Source organism: Chlorocebus sabaeus, chromosome 17, assembly GCF_047675955.1.
Source record: "Chlorocebus sabaeus isolate Y175 chromosome 17, mChlSab1.0.hap1, whole genome shotgun sequence".
Lineage (NCBI taxonomy): Eukaryota > Metazoa > Chordata > Mammalia > Primates > Cercopithecidae > Chlorocebus > Chlorocebus sabaeus.
In genome coordinates, this window is record NC_132920.1 from 45547912 (window position 1) to 45565215 (window position 17304).

The 17304-nt window shown below is 41.2% G+C and overlaps 2 protein-coding genes across 5 annotated transcripts in view; one reads left to right on the forward strand and one right to left on the reverse strand.

Annotated features, from left to right (window-relative positions):
• Positions 1 to 6842, reverse strand: part of SUPT3H (SPT3 homolog, SAGA and STAGA complex component) — a 552672-nt gene extending 545830 nt beyond the window's left edge. For 3 of the 4 annotated variants that reach the window (XR_012089179.1, XR_012089180.1, XM_073006039.1), the window contains exon 1: positions 6673 to 6842. The gene's annotated coding sequence lies outside the window, so the exon portion shown is untranslated. Of the gene's footprint in view, positions 1 to 596; positions 691 to 5003; positions 5410 to 6672 lie in introns of those variants that run through there. The other variant, XM_073006040.1, reaches the window with a different exon arrangement.
• Positions 1 to 17304, forward strand: part of RUNX2 (RUNX family transcription factor 2) — a 221476-nt gene that overhangs the window by 43658 nt on the left and 160514 nt on the right. The window lies entirely within an intron of this gene.

The following is a 17304-nucleotide window of genomic DNA, read 5'->3' on the forward strand; positions in this document are numbered from 1 at the left end:
AATGGTTAACTTTTGAGATATGTGGAAGATTTTGGCACCAATTACACTCCTAACAGTAAGAGGTAAGTGTATTTGACAAAGATGTCAAAAAATAAGCAGCTCCCTTAAAAATCAACACTCTCTTCCAGTCGAGAGTCACATTTTAGAAATATTAAAGCTTACGAGAATTCTGCATTAAACAATTTACAAAATATCTGATGTGTTTAAAAACACAGTTTACGTGACCAAAAAGAAAAAGGAATGGGGGATTTACTGTAGGCATGTAAAAAACAGATGAATTTGGAGTTTATAAAGGGTGTTTCACCTGTGTTAGCTCACTTTTTTTTTTTTCCCCCCACAATTACCCTACAAGACAAGTATTCTGCCTCTACCAGCTAAGACAGGCTGAAGATCACAAATTCAGTAAACAACAGGCTTTGATCCCAGGTAGCTGATAACCTGAAATATTCAGGCCATTTAGATATACTATGTTTTAATAAAAATCCTCTCATTTTAGTGCCTTAGTTTTTTCATTAGTAAAAGATCTCTATCTCCTAAAACACTAAAATATTGTGAAATTACTGAAAAGTTGTAAACATAGCAGTCAGGGGACTTACATAGTCATTAAATTTTCTTGGAGACTGATGACTTTAAACACTCAGTTAAGAAATTCTTCGTTTAAAAGAAAATCTTAGGTAGATGGATAAGCAACTGTAACAGACAAATATATATGCAAATTGGTGGGAGGGAACCAAAGACATCTGAGCAGACTTCAGAACTACAGTTTGAAAATCACTAATTTCCTCCAAATCCCTCATTTTTCAGGTGAGGAACTGAAGTCCAGAGGGGTTTCTTGAACTGCCCAAGGACACACTACTATTTAGTGATACAAGCTGGGACTAAATCTGAGGTCCCCCGACACCTGGTCCAGAGTTCTTTCTACTATACAACAAGGAATATACAAATAAAAGTTTATCATAACTAACCCACAAGGCCTCCACAATGTGTATGTCACACTGAACTGTGTTGTGAAATATTAATATCTGCCTATGCCAAACCACAATGGGAGCAGTAAACAGCTAGGCTCTGGAGTTAAATTATAGGCTCTAACACTTACACATGACCTTGGGCAAGTTATGCCACCTCGCTGCCTCAGTTTCCTCATCTCTAAAATGGAGATTAAAATTACTTCTCTCCTAGGTTACATAAAATAACATATGTAAAGCCCTTAGGAAAGTGCCTTGTACATATTAGGCATTTCGTTCATGCCAACAATGATGACGAACTCAAGCAAAAGCAAAGCTTCTTGAAAATATATCACAAAAGATTATTGTTAAACATGTATATCCTCAAAGAATGTTATGACTAATAAAGACTAACATGAATACCGTGAAATATATAGAATTCAGTCATAAAACCACTATAGCATTTAAATCGCAAAAGTACATTTCAAGATTTTTTAAATGATTTATATTTGTATGTTATTTTAGTTAATATAGTCACACAAATTATTTCAATTTACTTGTCTTGTGAATTCAACAGCATCTTTTCAGTAACTCCTACCTACTATACACCAAACAGTGTACTATTTTCTTTTTATTTTGAAACAGGGTCTCTTTCTGTTGCTCAGGATGGAGTACAGTGGCACAATCTCAGCTCACTGCAGTCTCCACCTCCTGGGCTCAAGCAATCTTCCCACCTCAGCCTCCCAAGCAGCTGGTACTACAGGCACCAACCACCAAGCTCGGCTACATTTTTATTTTTATTTTATTTTATTTTTTTTGAGATGGAGTTCTGCTCTGTTACCCAGGCTGGAGTGTAACGGCACAATCTTGGCTCACTGCAACCTCCGCCCCCAGGGTTCAAGCAATTCTGGTGCCTCAGCCTACTAAGCAGCAGGTACATGCCAAGACATGCAGCTAATTTTTGTATTTTCAGTAGAGACAGGGTTTCACCATGTTGGCCAGGCTGGTCTCAAACTCCTGATCTCAGGTGATCCACCCGCCTAGGCCTCCCAAAGTGCTGGGATTACAGGTGTGAGTCACTGTACCCAGCCCAGCTAATTTTTGTTTTAAATTTTTTGTAGAGACCAGGTCTCATTATATTGCTCTCACTCTTAGGCTCAGGCAATCTGGACGTGTCTTAGCCTCCCAAAGTGCTGGTATTACAGGCATGAGTCACAGAGCCAGCCACTATTTTCATGTTCATGATCTTATTTAACCTTCACTACCCATTAACTAAGGGCCAGATATTTTCAAAGGGAGAACTACAGTACAAAAAAGCCTGACAGACCCATTCTAGAAAGTAAGAGCCTCATTAGTATAACCTATTCGGTGGGACTATGTTTGGATAAATGAGATACAATGGAAAGAACACATCAAGTGCCCAAGAAAATGTTCGTTCTTCCTTAGCAGTATGGGGTTGTTTTCTGTAGAAAATATATTGTGACCAGATCAAAAAAGCACCATTACTGTGACTTAAAATATTATTTGTTTTTTTGTGTTTGGTTTTTGAGACAGAGTCTCACTCTGTTACTCAGGCTAGAGTGCAGTGCACGTTCTCGGCTCATAGTAACCTCCGCCTTCCGGGGTTCAAGAGATTCTCCTGCCTCAGCCTCCTGAGTACCTGGGACTACAGGCATGCACCACCATACCCAGCTAATTTTTTGTATTTTTAGTAGAGATGGGGTTTCACCATGTTGGTCAGGCTGGTCTCCAACTCCTGACCTCAAGTGATCCGCCCACCTCAGCCTCCCAAAGTGCTGGGATTACAGGCGTGAACCACCACACCCGGACTGTGACTTACAATATTATTTGTAAAAGAGAACTGTCTTCAGTAATAGTGCCTATTATACACTATCTATGCTGTTACACAAAATTTGCGGAACAACTTCTGCAGGTCACTCTTTAGTGGAGGCTGTAGGTAGATGAGACAAAACCAATTCAATATAAAAATGTTTGTAAGGATGACAATTTTTAAACATAATTCTCATTTGACGCCACCAACAGTCTTATGAGAAGGTGGGATGAGGTTGGGTACTAATTCTATTTTACTAATAAGGAAATTGAGGCACCGATATTAACAAGTTAAATACCTTAACTGAAATGACAAAATGTGGCAGAAAAGGGCAAAAGCTAGGTTTACAGAACTGCGTCTTAGTACTCTGTTCACCAACCCACAGAACATCTCAGAACGTTATTATCACTTCTAGATTATCCAATAAACTTAAGGCTACAGCAGCTAATAGTTACTGAACTGCACCCAACACATCACATGAGTTTTTTAAATTAACCTCTTATGAACCTAGAAGCAGAAGCCATCGCCATCTTCATCTTATAAATGAGGAACCGAGTATTCTTAGGAAGATTAAATAATTTGTCCCAAATCACATGGTTAGGAAGCAGCTGAGTGAGAACTCAAATCAAGTGTTAGAGCCTCAATAAAATATTTTACCCACTTCAGTATAAACTTAATAATGCATGTAGCTGAGTTATTTTTCATTATTTAAGTAAATTGTAAGTAAAACCCATCTTTAACATTCTAATACATAATCAGATTTCTGATGGATTTCACTATTCAACCTCACCATAAAATAAAATCAGTGTTATTTCAACACAAATACTCAATCTCCTGATTTGACTGACACAGACTAATGCTTTGCAGTCACCCCCACCAAAAGATAATTTTCTTCCAGAGGGAACCAAAACTCAAGCTGCTAAAGATTTCTATCCAAAGCAAAATTTTAAATTATCAGTGGCTTACATGGGAAAGTCACTTGCTGGCCTTATTCCAGGTATCTCATTTATTATTTAGACACAACAACAGTAATTTTGTCACTGTTTTAAAGTGTATTTCTGGCCGCGCACAGTGGGTCACACCTGTAATCCCAGTACTTTGGGAGGATGAGGCGTGTGGATCACTTGAAGTCAAAAGTTCAAGACCAGCCTGGCCAACACAGTGAAACTCTGTCTCTACAAAAAATACAAAATTAGCTGGGCATGGTGGCACGTGCCTGTAATCCCAGCTACTCAGGAGGCTGAGGCGGGAGAATCGCTTGAACCCAGGAGGAGGAGGTTGCAGTGAGCTGAGATCACACCATTGCACCCTAACCTGGGCAACAAGAGCGAAACTCCGTCTCAAAAATAATAACAAAGTATTTCTGATATTGCAATGTGGTTAATTGTCTTAAAACTATATATTACAAGTTCCAAGAAGGCTAACAGTAGGGTGACATTATTATGTGGTCCCAATTCGAACATTTTTGATAGTGAAAGGGGTTCTATTAAATTAAATAATTGTGCTGGAACAATCAGGCTTTATACCATGACTGTCTCAGAAAAATTAAGATATTATGGTCACCCATAAAAGCACCCCATTCTGATTTGCATATTATGAGCTATTCTCTCCATCTCTTTTAATTCATGGGCTTTAAGTTATTATTCCAGATCTAACCATTATCTTCAGCCTTAAGACCAAGAGCATCTTTTTTTTTTTTTTTTTTTAAGAGACAGGGTCTCCCTCTATAGCCCAGGCTGGAAGGCCTGGCCTGACCATGATTCACTGCAGCCTTGAACTCCTGGGTTCAAGAGATCCTGTGGCCTCAGCCTCCCAAAGTGCTGTGATTATAAGCATGAGCCAATGTGCCTGACCCAAGGGCACCATTTTACAGACATCAGGCCAGGGTTAAGGGTGCTACCGCTACCTATGAAGGTTGTTTGTTCTTTTAGTTTTATTTTCATATTTGACTTTATATAGACTTACTTAAAAAAAAAGATGCACATATTTCAAGGAAAGCAATTTTGTGAAACATCTATCACCTAATTTCACTTATCTCTCCAAAAGACTTGGATAACCACAAAACTAGTTCTAAAATGTCCTAATGCTCAAGAGTTATAATTTTTCAAATAGCTTTATTACACGAAAGGTTAAAAAAGAAAAAAAACTTGAATAAAAGAGCTGGAAACTTCTCACTGAAAACCAACCAAAGTAGTAAAAGATAAAAACCAAAAATCACAAAATAGTACCATAATGTTTAAAGAAAACTCCAGTTAATACTGTCATAGCTCTTTGAATCTGGCATTACCCGTACAACCTAGGAGACAAAAGAACGTTTTGCTTTAATTTGTCAAGATGTAAATAAGTACTAACAGACCCAAGGTCTGAACTGCAGTATTTGAATGAAAGGCATTATTTGAATAGAATTACAATTCCCTAAGCCAATAAATGTTCCAAAGAGCTGGCTTCTCTGATTTAAAACTCAACCATATCAAGACTCGGAAGGACTCTCAACATCTAAACTGTAGACCTGTGCTGCCCAATGCAGTAGCCACCACTAGCCACATGTTGGTATTTAAACGTAAATCAACGTATTAATTAATTTACGAAACAAATTAAAAATTAACTTCCTCAGTGACACTTATCATATTTCAAGTGCTGAAGAGCCACTGTGCCTAGGCTACCACTAGTGCCTAAAGGCACAGATTATGGAACATCTCCATCAAGGCAGAAACTGCTACTGAAAAGTGCAGCCTAGACTTAGGCACACTTCGCTCCAATGTCCCGAATATCCTGAGATAAGAAACTTTCAATAGCACAATGAAGTGCATTCCATTCTAGAAAAGTACTCTCACGAACTGTTCCTCATAGTCAAATTCAGCCTCTGTGAAACATTCACCAGAAATTCCCCAAGTTCTGTCCTTCAAGTAAATCTTTGCAGGGCGAATTTAATTCCTCTTTCAAAGTCTGCCCTTCACATATATTAAGACTCCAGGTCCTCTCCTTCCAAATACATATATAAATATACACACTATACATACATATATACACATATATACACACACACATTTCTTTCTACCGAAATAATTTAACATTTCTATTAACCTCGTGGAGAAATGCTAATTTATCCACGTGTTACTCAGTAATAACATGTCCAGGATCGTCTGAGTGTCAAGTATTACATATCACTGTCTTCATAACTTCACTCTCACTTGTGAGACCAAATGTCCTCATTCTCTGAGAAGATAAGGTCACAGTCATTCTGAACTCCTAAAACATGGAGAGCAAAAGCAGAGCTAAAATGTACTGAGCAGCACCTGGCGTTGTTCTAGGCGTTTAACGTGTATTTTCTCATATAACCCTCACAACTCTGAACTAGGCTATAAGATCGCCATTTCACAGACCAAAACAAGGCAAAGACAAGCTACATAATTTCCCCAGGGGCCACAGACGTGAGCTCACCCCACAGAGAACACAGCGGATCTTTTCCTCTTTCTGGATGCTACACTCCCACTAACTACCTAACTCTTCTCTCGCCGTGCCATAAAGCAACAATTTCCCTCTTTAATGATTCCCCCGGCAACCCCCAACACTACCTAGAAACCCGCGCACCCCGCTTCTTAGCACAGCCCAATCCCCCTCACCCCACGCCCACCCGCCAACAGGGAGGAGTCGAGAGGCAACTCCACAATCGGCAGCGGAACCAGGGCGCTGCGCCCGGTCAGCGCCTCCCACAGCCGCCCTCCCTTCAACACTCCCGCGTAGACGCCGAAGACCCAGGCGGCCGCCCTAGAGCCGGGACCAGGGCGTGGCCGGCGCGGGGCCCAGAGACGCTGGGATCTCCGCGCTGCGTCCCTCCAGGCTCTCGGACGTCTACCCCGCCCGCACCCCCGCACCGCCCCCCGCACGCCCCACAACCTCTGCTTTAAGAACCCTTGTAGGCACGGCTGCGCTTCCTGCGAGGAGAATGTGGGGGGTGGAGATGGTGCGATTTCTGCTGCTGCGGCCCGGGACACGCTTGGAAAGGGGCGGGGTGGGGGGGGCCGAGAGTGTGGCGTGTAGAAAGGGAAAAGGTGACTCGGCTGTGTGACGGGGGTGAAGGGGGTGCAAGATGGCGTGAGCCCGACTCTCGGTGAGGCGGGGGTTGCGGAGACTGAGGAGTTAGCGATACGGACGCCCCCAGCACTGGCAGTGCGGGCGCATGCGCGCTCGGCCAGGTGGCGCGCGGTCTCTCAGCCCGGGCGAGCTACTTCCGCCACGCTCGCCGGGGGCGGGGCGTTGTGCGCGGCCCTCAGAGCCCAGAGAGGGCAGCGCTGAGCCACGCGGCGGCGCTTAGAGCTGGGGACGCTGGGAGCGGTGTGGGGATGATCTGAGATCGCTCAGGGTCTACAGGGTGCATGCTTGAATTCTTTAGGAATTGAGCCCGAGAGGGATAGGATTTTTGACGGATTCGGTGACCGGCACTGGAAGTTGATTTTCAACTCCAGGGAAGAGATTCACCGTTGTAAGCTTCTTTCCAGGAATTGGAGTGAACGGGATTTTAGCGGGGTTGCGCGTTTAGAATGGTGAAGGGAAACGGAGAGGTCTGAACCCTCGCCGCAGGGCCGCAGTGCGGGCGTGTGGACGTGGTACGCTTTCTGGGACGGCGAAAGCCGCTCTTCCTATGCTCCCGCGCGCCATAACTCCCTACCCTGACCTCGCACAGAATCTGTTTCATTAATCTGCAGTGAATGTTTTTCCCCAACTCATGTAACTAGACGCAGGCGTTCAACTACCATGTTTTGTTATTGAAAACTTGTTCTACCTGAAGGCCTTTTTTTTTTTTTTTTTTTGGACGATTCTGTGTTTAGATTTTGGCCTGTTCCTCATTTTAAAATCTTGCACCCCCAGTATTGAACTGTACATCCTGTCCTGCCACATTTGATTGATACAGATGTAGTTCTTTAAGTACTACAGTAGTCGTAAGACAATGCTTTCAGTCTTTCACTCTTTATATTATATGAAGTCTTATTTCTATTTTAACATTCTTATTGGTTGCTTAGAGAAGAAAACTAGTTATCCATGCTCACCTGCACAGCTGTGACGTCAAATACTATAAAATACTGTATTTTATAGGGATTCAAGTATTAACCCTCACCAAGTCTTTTTAAGCATCACTGCTTCAGTTATTTTCTTGCCTATACATACTGTGAGTTCTGAAATAATCCCTTCCTCCTATTTGCTTAAATTGTTTAAAATAGCAACTTATTTAGTTATTTCCTCTGTGGATTATAGTTGAGTCTGCTAATGTTGTGTTTATTCTCTTTAATCTCCCCAACGCTTCAATATTTTCCAAATACCTAAAATTCCAAAAGAATAAATATATTTAGGATGTGAGAGTTCAGCACAATGTGTAAATCAGGGATCAATTCATTGCTGAGCAAAGTGTGCAGTATAAGGGAAAGTAATAGCATCGTAATAACTTCTTACATTGTAAGACTGGTGGAAAAGCTATTTTGAGTACATTACCAAGAAATTAGTTAACAGAAGATTAAGAGAAAAATTGGTGTTCATATCTAAAGAAACGTAAAAGTAGATCATTTCAATTAAAATTATGTTTAAAGTTGTCATAGAAGTTCCTGCACTGGAGTTTCACCTGCATCAGATGAGTACCTGTTTGACCCAGTTTATCAGGATAGAATCCAGATCATCTTACTCTAGGATACTGGTGTCCAGCCTGCATAAAATCACACACAGGCCGGGTGCGGTGGCTCACGACTGTAATCCTGGCACTTTGGAAGTCCGAGGCGGGCGGATCACAAGGTCAGGAGATCGAAACTATCCTGGCCAACATGGTGAAACCCTGTCTCTACTAAAAATACAAAAAATTATCCGGGCATGGTGGCACGCGCCTGTAGTCCCAGCTACTCGGGAGGCTGAGGCAGGAGAATCGCTTGAACCTGAGAGCCAGAGGTTGCAGTGAGCCGAGATCGTGCCACTGCACTCCAGCCTGGCAACAGAACTAGACTCTGTCTAGAAAAAAAAAAAAAAAAAAAAAAAAAAAATCACAGACAACAAAAGTTAATGAGAGTGAGACATGGAGAAGGGAAACTGAGTTAAGGCATTGATACAGTAAGTTTAAAAATTTTATTCTTAGGAAACTGAATTGTGCTGTTGGCAGAGATCTGAGTTTTAAAGTCACATGAGTTAACGACGTTCCTAGCTCCTGGAATGTCTTAAAATCCATTTTTGAAAATCTGATTTAGCCATAATTTTGCTCATAGTTTGAGACCATTGCTATATACAAAGGGCCAAAAATATTTTTCCATTACATTCATATCAAGTATCCTAAACTATCAATGGTACTAGGGTATCTTGATTATAACAAAACTAGAACAGCAAAGCTGTTGCTAAAGTTAAGGTTTTGATGACTAACACCTCTCAGGAAAACAAGTGATTTCCAAGGCATCTGGGGAAAACGCATCAGGAGACGAAGTTAATTTATCGCTCCACAAAAATGTCTCCATGACCTGGACAAAATTCTTAAAGAAAAATGAAGCATTGTAAGTGTAGACTTTTACATTCCTCTGGCATGTAACATTCACATAGACTCACTAGTGCAAAGATAAAGTGCATATATCTAAGTGAAAGTGCTCATGGGCATCTTAAAATGATTAGATAGTAAGCCCACATTCTCAAAAGAACAGCAGAAGTCATGGCTAATATGGAACCATCTCTCTGATTCCATGGAAGTGATTTCTTTTTATTATTATTTTTTGAGACAGAGTCTCACTCTGTCACCCAAGCTGGAGTGCAGTGGCCCTATCTCGGCTCACTACAACCTCCACCTCCCCGATTCAAACGATTCTCCTGCCTCAGCCTCCTGAGTAGCTGGGATTACAGATGTGCGCCACCATGCCCAGTTAATTTTTGTATTTTTAGTGGAGACGGGGTTTCACCATGTTGGTCAGGCTGGTCTCAAACTCCTGACCTTGTGATCTGCCTGCCTCGGCCTTCCAAAGTGCTGGGATTACAGGCATGAGCCACTGCACCTGGCTAGAAGTGGTTTCTTCTCATGTGGATGCCACAGTAACAGTTCAGGTGACCTGGAAATTCTTTGTCGTTTTGAGATTCATAACTCTTACTTGTTAGGATACTTGTGGGGCCTTTTTAATTTCTATCAATTATTTCATCCTTTGCTATATTTGCCTTCTATTTTTAATGCTTAAGTTGTCACCATGAAAATAAACTGGGGTAGACTGCATATTGTTTAGAACTGTATATTGCAATTGTTGCTAGATTCGTTTTTTGATGTTCAGAACTGTTTTCCAATTGCATTCTCAAAAGTATCTTGTTTTATGTTTAGAGCAAGTCATTCTGACCAAAAAGATTACTCAGCCCGGTAGTACCTGAGCAAGTCACTTAACATCACTGGACTCCAGTTTTTTATCTGTAGAATGAGATGATAGAACCAAATAAACTAAAACCTTACAGCCCTGAAATTCTATGTTCCTTCAAAATGGGAATAGCCAAAGGATGGATCCTAAAGTTGTGCAGAATAATTTCAGCATTTGTGCTACAAAAATTACAAAAGTATTCAGGGCTTTCTTTTTTTTTTTTCTTTTGAAATGGGGTTTCCCTCTCTGTTGCCCAGACTGGAGTGCAGTCATGTAATCATAGCTCACTGTAGCCTCAACCTTCTGGGCTCAAACAATCCTTCCACCTCAGCCTCCTCAGTAGCTGGGACTACAGGCATGTGCCACTACACTCAGCTAATTTATAAATTTTGTGTATAGATGGGGATCTCCCTATGTTGCCCAGGCTGGTCTCAAACTCCTAGGCTCAAGAGATCCTCCTGCCTCAGCCTCCCAAAGTGCTGGGATTACAGGATTGAGCTGCCATGCCCTGCTTGATGTTACACATTTCAAAAGAGAAACCAACATGAAAAGATGTATCAGATATGCTGATGCACTGCAGGGGGTGGGGGTGTCACAAAATTATTGATGTGTAATCAAATTGGCTTCCCCTACCTTCCAATTCCATTCATAAGGAAAAGCAGTACAATGATTTGAAAAGAAATATTAAAAAAAAATTATACAGTACCAGGTAGCTTGTAGAACTGTAATCATGATCATCCCCTTAGGGACCTATCATTGTAGATTTCACAGTCCAGGGTCTTTTAAAATTAGTGCTTGGCTGCTGAAAAAATGATTATGTTTTTGAGAGTCAGAATGGTAAGGGAACCATGGAATACCAGCATTGCAAAGACCTTTGAGCTCTTCAGGCACATGAAAACTTAGTTGTTCCCATTCCCATGGAATCCAATATGTAATACTCTTGTACTGGAATCAGACAACTTTTACATTTCAACAGATTGTTGTGGGCCTACTATGTACCTGACAGTGTTCTCGAAGCTGCAGATATAGCAGTGAACAAAACAGAAAAAACCTATGCCATCATCAAACTCACATGCTAGTAGGAGTTAGACAATAAAAATAAATACCTAAAATAAATACCTAAATTATATAGTATGTTAGAAGGTCATGAGTGTTATCAGAAAAGTTTATATGGGAAGGAACGTGGAATGAGACCAAGCACAGGAGGAATGGGGAAGATGTAATTTTTAAATTGGGCAGTTGAAGCAGGCCTCACTGAGAAAGTAGTATTTGAAGAATGACTTGAAAGTGAAGGAGATACCTGCACATATCTGAAGAAAGAGCATTCCAGACTATGAGAACAATTTGCAAACCCTAGGGTGGGGACAGGTCTGGTAATCTGAAGCAACAGTCAGGAGGCCACTGTAGCTAAAGAAGAGTAACCCAGAAAGAAAATCATGTGATATGAGGTCAGAGAAGCACTAGGCCAGATGGTGAAAGGCCGTGTGTGTCTGACACTGAGAGGCTATTGGCAGAAGATTGACTTCGTAAGGTTTAGGCCTTATATTGGTTACCTTGGCTCCCAGGTTGAAAATAGTCTGTAGAGTGACAGGTCCTGTTGCAGTAACCCAGGCAAAAGATGATGGTATCTTGTACTAGGGTTGTTATAGTAGAGGCCTTAAGACATGGTTGGGTTCTGGGTGTATTTTGAAAACCAATATGATTTGTTGACACATTGGATTTAGGATTCTAGAGAAAGAGAGGAATCAAAGATGTTACAACTTTGTTCTGAGCAACTGGAAAAATGGATTTGCCTACATTCGCTGAGATGGGGAAGATTGGGGTTGGAGTATGCTGGGTAGGTGCAAGAGATCAGGAATGCAGTTTGGGGAATAAGTACATAATTAAGCATGATGCTTGTATTATCTTTAATGTTTTGCCATCAAAAATAAATAAGTTCTGGACTGGGCACAGTGGCTTACGCCTATAATTCCAGCACTTTGGGAGGCCAAGGCAGGTGGATCATTTGAGGCCAGTTCGAGACCAGCCTGGCCAACATGATGAAACCTCGTCTCTACAAAAAAACACATAAAAAATCAGCCAGGTGGGGTGGCGGTGGCACATGCCTGTAATCCCAGCTTCCAGCTACTGGGAGGCTGAGGCAGGAGAATCGCTTGAACCCAGGAGGCAGAGGTTGCAGTGAGCCAAGATAGTGCCACCACACTCCAGCCTGGACAACAAAGTGAGAAAGTTCTTAAGGAAATGAAGTTTGAATTTGTAACATTTTATAATGATTAAATTAATTTCTAATCTTGCTCATGTAATAAAGTTCCATTTAGACCTATCTAATGTATGTCAAGGAATACCTTTAAGAAAGTTTGAGAAAAGCTAAACATCCCCTTGTTTTAAAAAATAAAAATAAAAAAAATTTTTTGGTCTATCAGTCCTCAAAAGTAGGGAATGAAGTTAAGACGAGTATACAGAAACATCCAGTTCTCCAAAGTATTTTCACTGAAACTGAATCTATTTCAGTGAATTATTCAAATAACTGCCTTCTTTTTCTATTACTCATGGAAACAGGACCAAAAGTTATTTGGTGCCATATGAAATAAATGACAGTGTGGCTAACTCAACTTGCTAGTCCTACTTCACATTCTGAAGTTGGATGTAACAAACCTATTTTGACTAAGTAATGCTCAGATCATTTGTTAAATAGTAATCAGGGAACTGTACCAACAGGTTTCACCAAGTTACTTTGTTTTTATTTTTAGCTTTTTACCAAGGCAGCATAAGCTGTATTTCCCTCTTACCAGAATATATTTAAAACCATTTCTTTAACTCAGTCAGGTATAGTGTAAAAAATAAGGGCTTTGGTGCCACTTTAGCCATAAGGCCGGGCAAGTTATTCAACTGAAAATAAGTGTACTCCAGTGTAAAATAAGGATAGGAATACCTAATGTAGGAAGGTGGATATCAGGATTTAAATGGGAAGTTCCCGACACATTGAAAATATTTAAGAATTTGTAGTTATTATTGTTTTCCGGCAGGGGGGTGGTTGGTTGGTTTTGTTTTTTTTTTTTAGACAGTTTCGCTCCATTGCCCAGGCTGAGTGCAATGGCATGATCTCAGCTCACTGCAACCTCTGTATCCTGTGTTCAAGCTATTCTCATGTCTCGGCCTCCTGAATAGCTGGGACTACAGGCATGCACCACCACACCCGGCTAATTTTTGTATTTTTTGTAGATACAGTGTTTCATTATGTTGGCCAGGCTGGTCTTGAACTCCTGGCCTCAAGTGATCCTCCCACCTTGGCCTTCCAAAGTGCTGGGATTACAGGTGTGAGCCACTGTGCCTGGCCAGTTTTCTGGTTTTAATTTTAATTAGTTATTGAGTGAGTTTATAATGTTTATATTTTTAATGTGTTAGACATGGGACTATGAAACACAAAATCTTATCTCAAGTATTAGATATTAGGGTGTCTTTTTTTTTTTTTTCCTTTTGTTTTTAAGGACAGGGTCTCACTCTGTCTCCCAGACTGGAGTGCAGTGGCACTATCGTAGCTTACTGTAACTTCAAACTTCGGGGCTCAAGCAGTCCTTCCACCTGAGGCTATAGATGCACACCACCATACCCAGGTAATTTTTTTTTTTAATGTTTATGGAGATAGGGTCTCACTACGCTTCCCAAGCTGATCTCAAACTCCTGGCCTCAGCATCTCAAACGTCATCTTCCAGCCTCAGCATCCAAATTGCTGGGACTACAGGCATGAACCACTATGCCCAGCCTATTTTTTCTTAATTCAGTAAACTTACGTAAATGTGACAATTATGCTTTTAACAAACATTTACTGAGGATATAGTAGTACACTATTAGTCATTGTTAGACATTGGGAATATAAGATAAATAACAGAATCTCTGCCCTCAAAAAGACTTCTTACTGGTGAATTTAGGAGAGGCAAAGGTATATAAACAAGGAAGAGCAAAGGTACGATGATAATATGTAACCTGGTTATCAGCTGAGATCTCCCTGGATTTTAAGCCCTCAGTTAGGATTGGTTTGAACCTCCATTCCACCTCATTTGCAAGTCCAATGCCCAACCCAAGATTTCTTCTTATTTCTGGGGAGCTAATGTTCTCACTGACCTGCTCTGGCTCTGAACTTCCCCTTATGGTAAACTAGTGTGTTTCATGGATGAGCTGCCATCTGTCCTTATTCCACAAACATCTACTCAGATGTAGAACTTAGCCCTGTTCCTAGGTTTCACCCAAAAGCATTTTCACAAAGCTCTGTGTGGGCACAGCAGATTTACTAAGGTTATGAAATGATGAAAGGGAGTTAACATCACAGAAACACAACTTAAAAGTACTGTAAATTTCTATTCTTAAAAGTGGGTCAGGTGTGGTGGCTCACACCTGTAATCCCAGCACTTTGGGAGGCCAAGGTGGGTGGATCGCTTGAGGTCAGAAGTTCAAGACCAACCTGGTCTATATGGCCCGACCCTGTCTCTAATAAAAATACAGAAATCAGCTGGGCGTGGTGGTGCATGCCTGTAATCCCAGCTACTCAGCAGGCTGAGGCAGGAGAATCACTTGAACCTGGGAGGCGGAGGTTGTATTGAGCGAAGATCGCACCAGTGCACTCCAGTCTTGGTGAAAAAGCACTCCTGCCGCAATGTCGTGCTTCTCCACAATGCTCCTTTTTCTTCTTTCTACTCAGTCCTCTGCTCTTCCTCACCCACAAATTCTTATTTGTTTTTAATATTAAGTAGTTTTTTTTTTTCTTAGATTCCAGCAGGCTCCAGTCTTTGAGGGCTTACTGGCCACCCAGCAGTTTATTAGTGTGTTTTCTTTATTTTTTATTTTATTTTTTTTTGAGACGGAGTTTCACTCTTGTTGCCCAGGCTGGAGTGCAATGGCACGATATCGGCTCACCACAACCTCTGCCTCCCAGGTTCAAGCAATTCTCCTGCTTCAGCCTCCCGAGTAGCTGGGATTATAGGCATGTGCCACCACGCCCGGCTAATTTTGTATTTTTAGTAGAGATGGGGATTCTCCATATTGGTCAGGCTGGTCTCAAACTGCCGACCTCAGGTGATCCGCCAGCCTCAGCCTCCCAAAGTGATTACAAGCGTGAGCCACCGCACCCAGCCTATTAGTGCATTTTCTCAAAGAAATCGGAGATCATTTCCTTCAAAACTATCTGCTCTAATACAAATTATCTTACCTCCATATGTATAGATTGTAGCAGAGACACAATTAGGGAGTAGTCATTTGAGGCCACTAAGTGTTGACTGGAGCAGAGAAAGATGTCAAGGAAGACAACCTCTCTGAACCTCAGTTGCCTTCAAGGTCTTGTGATGAGGATTACATGGAAATGTATGTGAAGTGCCTTGCACATGATAAGCTCTTAATAAATGTTGGTTTTTTTGTTATTATTGTCATTACTATTGAGAAGATGACTCATCACTTAGCCTTGAAAAGTAAATGATGGTTAACAAAATGAGGAAGGATAATTTCGGCAGAGGCAGCCATATTAGCAAAGTCAGAGTGTGTTGGAGGAAACTGCAAGTTGTCCAGCATGATGAGTTCATAGGGTATGAGAAGGAAAGCTAGAAATTTGATAGGAGCCAGATCAAATAAAGTCTTAGGCATTATGTTTGGGCTTTATCTAATAAAAGATGGTAAGCCTTGGAAGAATTTTTTTAATGCAATGACATGGTTAAATTTGCCTTTTAGTTGACAGTAATGTGTAAGACAGGTTGGAAGGGTGAAAAATTGGAAGGAGCTAACAGTTCAGAAAGAGGTGATATGGGCTAGAGTTAAGTCAATGGAGTAGGAAACAGTAGAAGATAGCAGGAGAAATGCTAAAGAAGTAGAATTTTATATGACTTGGGTACTCGTATGACAGGATAGAAGTAAGGCAAAGAAGGAACTCAAGTATCATTCCAAGGTTTCTTGACTTACTGAGTGGATGGTAGTACCATTTATGAAGACAAGGAATACTAAAATGGCAGTTTTGGATGTATGTTTGAGGTGACCGTACAAATCTCAGTGGCTATGACAAGCAGCAAACTGTAATATTCAGGCAGACTAGTCAAGATAGAAGCTAGAATAAAGTCTGTAGTTCAAGAGAGTGGATGGACATTTAGGTTTAGGAACCAGAAGTACACAGCACTCATCATTCCACACACCTAAGTCACATGTAACACACAGCTCTGTTCCTAGATTCGGCCTAGAAACATTCTTGCAAGAATCTGTGTGGGTGCAGCGGAAGCCAAAGGAGACAATGAAATGCCCAAGACAGTGTATAAAACAATGAGAAGTGAGTCAAACATCAAATCCTAAATACCCACATTCAATGCTTCTAGTTCCCAGATCTAAATATGCACATACTCTCCTGATCTCCAGACTGTATTCTACCTTCTATCCGCACCACTCTGCCTGAATATTCCAGTTGTGCTACTGGTTATAGCCACTGGGATTTTATACTGTTACCTTAAACACAGTCAATGGGAGGAGGAGAGGAAGAGTCAACAAGGAACACTAAGAGGTTGGTTAGTGGTGTCACAGAAACCAGGAGAGCAGAGTTTCAAAGAGGCATATTAATGATGCTAAAATGAGAATCAGGATTAACTGGACTTAGCCAGTTGAAGGTAACCTTTGGCAAAACAGAGTGGTAGGAATAGAAGCTTGGTTATAGTGACTTGGAAAGTCCTATAAGTTCCTTATTCTTCCCAAGAACTTGGCCTGTGAAAGAGAAAGAGTAGCTGGAGAAATATTCAGGGCCATGAGATAGATTTTCAAGATCAAAAGACTTGAGGTTGTTTACAGGCTTTCAAGATGAAGCTGGTAAAGAGGGAAGGTTTGAACACTTGGGATAGAAGAAGGCTAACGACAAAATCACGATGATGCACAGATGGAATTAAACCCTAGAAAAGAGCCCAGAGAGTGGGATGAGTCTTAAATTAGAAAAGAGGCAGATCGGAAAAAAGAAATAAGAATTTGAAGCAGACCATACCTGATGATCCCAGTCTTTTTCAGTAATGTATGAAAGCAACTATTTTGCTGAAAAAGTGAGGATGACAGGGTAAGTCCTGTATGGGATGATACAGTTTTGTTGCTACACTGTGAGGAATGGGACAGAGATAATCAGAGGCTTGTTAAATTGCAGCTAGCCCAGAGCATAGAGCAGTGG